The sequence below is a fragment of the Furipterus horrens genome, unplaced genomic scaffold (genome assembly GCF_987537825.1).
Source record: "Furipterus horrens unplaced genomic scaffold, mFurHor1.1.pri manual_scaffold_5, whole genome shotgun sequence".
Taxonomy (NCBI): Eukaryota; Metazoa; Chordata; class Mammalia; order Chiroptera; family Furipteridae; genus Furipterus; species Furipterus horrens.
The window spans coordinates 134,737,783-134,744,327 of record NW_028327175.1 but is presented as its reverse complement, the minus strand read 5'-3'; positions in this window follow the sequence as shown (position 1 = coordinate 134,744,327).

Here is a 6,545-nt window from a genome sequence, read left to right as displayed (position 1 = left end):
CCGCCCCACGGCCCCTCCGTTCCGCGCCCCCAGCCGGGAGGCGGGCCAAGGTGGCAGGGTGCCAGCCGGCAGAGGCAGTGTCCGCGGCCCCACGGGCTTGGGGAATCCCGGGTTGTTAAGTTGCGGGGGTCAGAGTGGAAGGAGAACTGTTTTCCGTGGAGGACACCGGCGCGCTCCAGCAGGAGGGATGGTGGGAGGACCTGAGTCCCAGCGAGGAGAGGACAGCGGCGCAGCGCCAGCGGGCTGCATCTGCGGGGAGTGCGACTCTGGCTTCCTGAGTCCCTGTGCGAAGCAGGAGCGGTTTTCTCCTCTGAAAAATCGGATGGCAGGCCCACACCCAGAGCTGGCCAGGGGATTACATTCAGTGAGTCCCAGAAAGTTCTGGGGCCCTTTCCATGGAAGTGCTTCCCAGTCAGTGCTAGGGTACTCGGCTATTTAGGACAGGGCAGACTCCCTTCTGGGGGTGTGGACAGGAGTTCGGGGGCTAGGTTCAAATGATCTAGATGGTGTGGTGCAGGTGTGCTCTCCTTGGAGTAGCAGGTGGTCCTCGCTGTTGCCCTGGTCCCTCAAAGTTTATTCCATTGGCTTGAGGCCTCTGTTCTGCCCACTCTACAGTTAAGAACACCGAGTCCCAAGAGGCACGACTTGCTCCCCAAGTCACCAGGAGAACTTAGATCCTCCACTACCATCGCTTATAGAGTAGAAGGAGGCAGTCCTGGCCCTTGACAGGCTCATGGAGAGGGTGTGTATGGAATAAGACAAAAGAAGGAAAGGCTAAAAGAGCACAGTCTCATCAGCTTAGCTGAGCACCCAGGTGCCCGTCTCTTTCCTCCAAATTCTTTTCCACAGTCTTGGTCCCTCCCAGTGCCTCAGTGTCCCCATCTGTAAAATGGGGAGTTCTAAGCTCCCAACTTCCTCCCTAGGCTCAAATCAGTACAGTCTGGTGCCCCCGCTCCCCCCTCGCCTGAGTGTCATTGCAAAGCCTCATTCATTCAGCAGACCTTAACTGATTTTCTCTTACGTGCTAGACAGGGTGCTGGAGTGCTAGACACTGCAGGGGTGGGTGGTGGGCGGGAGGGGCCTTCCCAGTCTGGCGGGGGAGGCAGATGTGTAAACACACTGCCACAGACAGAGATTGATTAGAGCCAGGATGGCAAGGTGGACCTTTCTGATCCCGGGTGACACACTGACTTGGTTGCCAGAGGACCACCATCCACCCCTGTCTGTCCATGTCCCAGATGTCCCCCCAGTGCCCCTGCCCTGCCCCAGGTGGGCCCAAAGCATTCCCTGTGATGAATCAACAGGAAAGAATGCTCCCAGCCTTGGGTCAGTAGCGGCAGCAGCAGCCCAGCCCCTCCCCCAGGGACAATGAGGCAGCTATGGGCTGTGGTACAAGGTATGCCTTGGCCCCCTCTCCATGCCCAGCCACCTCTCATGCTCAGCCAGCAACAACACGGAGGGTTCGGAAACGTGGTGGGCCCCACCTGCTGCCAATCACTGGCCTGGCCCGGCTGCCCAGAGCTAAAAATACCCTGGAAGCCAGGGCTGGCGCAGGCAAGAGCCCAGGGAATGAATGGATGTTGCCCGCAAGTCCTTTAACTGCTAAACTCTGGACAGAGATTGAGGTTGGGGAGCAGTGGAAGGAGGAATCTCCCAGGGGATCCCTGTGAGCCCGCTTCTTGAGAAGTGAGAGGCTACAGTCCCGGGATTGTCTCAACTGAGTGGCCATCTCCTCATCCTTAAATGCTGTTGCTGTGGGGGTCAAATGGGACAATTCTGTTCATCTTAATAAGCTTTGACTTGATGGAGTCTCTCCGCTTCCTCCTTCGTGCCTGACTGTGCTCACAGCCTCAGCAGCATCGAGACCCTCTGCTGCCCTCTTGATAGACAGGTCTGTGTCCACCTTGACTCTGGGAGCCCCTCGAACTCATTTATCTATAAACAGATTCTCTCACAGTGCTTGGCACATATCAAGTGCTCAACAAGTGCTGATGGATTGAATAAATGGGCCTGCTTTCTGCTGGTCCTTAAGCCAGAGCTGGTGAGGTGGATACAATCCAGATGTGACCCCTGTCCTCAAGGAATTTTCAGAGCAGTGAGAGAGACAGACCCACAATCAACCAACTGACAAGGCATTTTAGTTACCATAATGGCTAGCAGGATGGAGCGATTTTCTATGTATTATTTCATTTAAGCTGCTTAAAATCACTATGGACAATACTTTGATCGCCCTGCTTTTACAGATGATGAAACTGGGGCACAGAGAGGTTAATTGATTTTTTCCAAAGCCACACAGCTCTTACCTGCAGAGAGTGGCAAGTAGTAAACTGGAATGGAAGCACAGAGCTGTGAGAGTCCAGAGGAGGGAAGTCTGAGGATTGAAGGCATCATTGGAGAAGCAACTTGAAGAACAAATACGATTCACTAGGTAGAGAAGAAGGAAAGAGGGGTGGTCATGAATAATGCTTTGGAAACCATGGAGCACTGTGTAGGTACCAGGACTTCTCTCATCTTCCCTCAGCCCTCATCCAGGGCTCCAGGGTGTAAGCATCACCGTCTACCTACCTTCCCCACCCAGGGTGAGGAGCCGCGAGGTTAAACAGTAGCTAACATGAATTTCTTCCCCATGGGGTATTCCTCAGCCCCACTGAAATCAGGGCCTGTGCTTTCCTCTCGGGTGGGAAGGTCAGAATCTCCTGCAGAAAGCTGTGACCTAGGATGTTGCCAGAGGCACCTGGGGAGAACCCAGTTAGACGCAGTTAGACCCAGTGCCATGTCTGTCTGCTGGGCAAAACCTCCCCCTTGGCTGCTTTTAAGACTCAGTCCAGCCCCACCTCCTTTGAGACTCAGTACGGAAGAAATGATACAGCTTGGTAATCAGGAGACTGGAGTTCTAGTTCTGACTGTCTGAACTGTGTGGCCTCAGGCAAGTCATTTTGACAAGCCCAAGGTACAGCATCCTGCACCCATTTGCTTTACCTTTGCACCCCAGCCCCTCTGACATCCAAAGCTCCAACTGCTCTCCTCTCCTCCTTGCATCTTGGCTGTCCCTGGCTTCAGTAAATCTACACAGATTGATCTTCCTAATGTGTTGTCATGCTCAAGAATAGTCAATGGCTCACTATTGCCCACAGATACAGAGACCCTGTTGCTCCTCCTGTTCCTTCTACTCCTTTCCTCTTCTGACTTCATTTTCCATATTCTGCTTATCCTTCAGGTCTCACTCAGGTTCCAACTCCCCTGTGAAACTTTGCATGAATACAGTAGTCCCTCGCTATATCGCGGTTCACTTATCGTGGCCTCACTGTATCGCCGGATTTTTAAAAATATATTTAATTACTTATTGCGGATTTTTCACTATATTGTGGGATTTTGCGGTACTGTATACATATGTTGTTAAAGTTACATAGGTTTAAGAGTGTAGAATAAATGTAAGGTTCCTACTTCGGGGGTTGGGGAGGTGGGGTCTAGAACATAATACCTGCGATAAGTGAGGGAATACTGAACTTTGTCTTCTGTTCAAGGGCAAGGAGATTGAAAGAGTGGCTTCTACATATTTCCTTCTCTTTTTCTTATACTGTCAAAGTATAAGGTGCTGGAATAGGAGCTGAACAGGACACAATCTGTGCCCTGGAGTTGCTCACCACCTAGAGGGAGAGATAACTCAAAGGCATGGCAGCGATGGGAAGTAGACTGATAACAGAAAGCAGAACAAGTGGGGAGAAGAGACCCTTTTGACATAGGATGGGCTTTTGCTTTGCTGAGCTCTTTAACCTGGCACAAGGCTTTTGCTCAGGGGTGGGAGTGGGGGTGGGAGTTGAGGGGAGTTTGAGAATCTTACTGGTGGGGGAGTGAGGAGGTGGAAACTAGCAAGGCTGGAGGGGCTAGCCAAAGAGTTGGTCCCTGGGGAGAAAGGAGAGATGGGCTGGTTGTAGTAAGAAGAGGAAGTTACGGGGAAAACAGAGCAGGTTAAATAGAAATGTATGAAGTTTTGCAATGTCACCATCCCTCATTCCTCTAAAAGCTTCAGAAAAATTTCCGTTACTCAATAAAGTTTGCAGTTGGACCGGCCCATCCCAGCATCTGCAGGGCCTGGGCCTGGGCCTGAGTCTGAATCAGGGGATACCTCAGACATGTGTCTAAAATTCAAAACTAACTCATTGTCAAATGAAACATGGTCTCTCCTCCTGCCTTGACAAATACACCTTTGGAAATGCCTGGAAGGCCAGGCTTGAATCCAGAATTTTCTGTCTCTTGGAATTCTGTGCAGAACGTATTATGACAATGAATGTCTGTGGCTGGCCCTGAGCCGCATTTGGCCCACCCTCTGCCCGGCCCCTCACAGCAACGGGCCTTCTGCTGTGACAGGAACGTGCACACACCAGGCTCCATGCAGACCTTCACAGCAGCTGCCCTTTGGCCACCTTGAGCCTGGGGACACAACCTGGAGGCAGTGTCTGCACTCAGGAGGAAGGCTGGAAGCAGACTCAGGTCTCCTGGGCGAGAATTGCTATAGTACAGGTTTGGAATTGAACTTAGGGTTTCAGCAGGCACATCTCCTTGCCCTGTGAACTCCATGCTCTGCGGGGAGGGGCATGATTGGACAAGGCCATGGTGATGCAGGGACCCCCTTGCCAAGGCCTAAGGATAGCCGTGGGGGTTGGAGGCAGGTGTAACATGAAGGGAGGAATGTAGCTTAGAGGTGATTTCTAGTGGCCGGATGGAGGGGATGTGGAGGTGCAGGTCACTCAAATTATGTTTAGAGAGCTGTGGGCCATTCAGCCCCAGAGCCAAGTGTGTGTGGGGGGGATGGGGCATTGAAGCTTTCTGAGGAGGGTTGGAGGTAGAGGTTGGGTTTGATTAGAACTGGGATGTAGGAACCTTAGTCTTTCTTGGTGCTGTCTTGAGCTGGTATTTAATTCTTCACAGATCCATGTCTTTCATTGAGGAGGTGAGGTCTAGGGAGAGGGATGGACAGAGAGGATTTTTATAACCTGTAAGCTGCTGAAGGCAGAGAACCTGATTGAGACACCCCAGTCACACCTCTGCCCCTGGGATCCCCAGCAGAACAGCCCCACGTTCACACAGACGTTTGTGTGTTCAGTTTGATTTGATACCAGCGGCTTAAGGCTCATCTCTGCCCCACAGCCTTCTCCCCCACCCCCACCCCCACCCCACCAGCAGATACAGGCTCTCTCCTCATTACTCTGTTTCTCATCTTTAAGACCTTGCCTGAGGAAGGTCATTGTCATCATCTCCTCCTTCTTCCTCTAGACCCAGCCCCACGCCCGGCTCTCCCCTGTTCTCCCTTCTTATTCATCAGCCACACACCCCTCTCTCAAGTTCCCCCCAATTCTTCTCCAGTTCACTTGAGAATATCTCCCTTCCCTGTTCTCCTTCCGCACCCCCCCCCCACCCCCCAATTTCCCTATGTTAGCAACTAAACATAGGCATGGTTCCTGGACGTACTTCTGTTCAGGGAAATTAAAGCCATCAGTTCTGGGGAAAATGAAATGGAATGAAGACTGTGTACCACAGCCCTGAAGCCCCCAAGGTCCCTTCAGAGACTCACAAGTCCGCACCGACCTTTTACCCGTTACTAATTGAACCTCTTTTTCCTCAAGCAACACCAGACAAGTTAAATTAAAAAACATTTCTTATTCCACACTGTTTTCCTGGATTTTAAAAAATGACTAACACAGTAAGTGCATTGCTCCTCCCAGCTGCTCATGGCAGCCGGGGTCAGCGGGCCTGAGTGGGCTGGCCTGGGAACCCCGCAGCCCACATTTCTCCGCTAGCCTAGGGTCTTACCTCTTCTTAGCCCCTTCAGGAAGATTGTTGACTATTTGTGGAAAGAACCAAACTGAAGGCTAAAGTGTTAGGAGCCACTCCTAGCCTGGGATCTAACATTTGTGAATTATCTCTAGAATTTATTGAGGCAGTCAGGGGGCAGAGAGGTACATGTGACCTAAACAGAGTTTTGTATTCTCTTGCATCTGAGTCTACTCATCTACAGCTTTGCAAACATCTTAAAGGTTCTTTAACTGAGGAACTGATTTTATCTCCCCAGCTAGAATATAACAGATTATTCAAGGCTGGGACTGACAAGACACCAAAGGGTTAATTTTCCTATTACCAACCAGTGTTCAGCTTCCAGGAACCAGGAGTGGGCAGCAAGGAGCTGCCTGGGTGGGGAATTTTCTTGACCTGGTTTGTTGGGGGTCTAGGACCCACCAGGATAGAGTTCCAGGGAAATCCCTGGATAAAGCAGGAGCTGAACCAAGACTAGGGCCAGAGAGCTGGAAGTGATTTGGGGGAATCCATTGGCATCAAAGGCCAAACCAGGAGTGAGGACGGGGGTATAGGGGAGAGAGAGAAGCCCCACCAGGATGCAGGGCTGATCTGATGGGCCTGTTTAGACAATATCACACAGGGCAAGAGGCAGGCCTGCAGCATCAGCATCAGCATCACCTGAGAACCTGTGGGAAATGCCACTAATTAGGCCCCACCCCAGACCCGATCAATCAGAGCCTCGGGGATGAGGC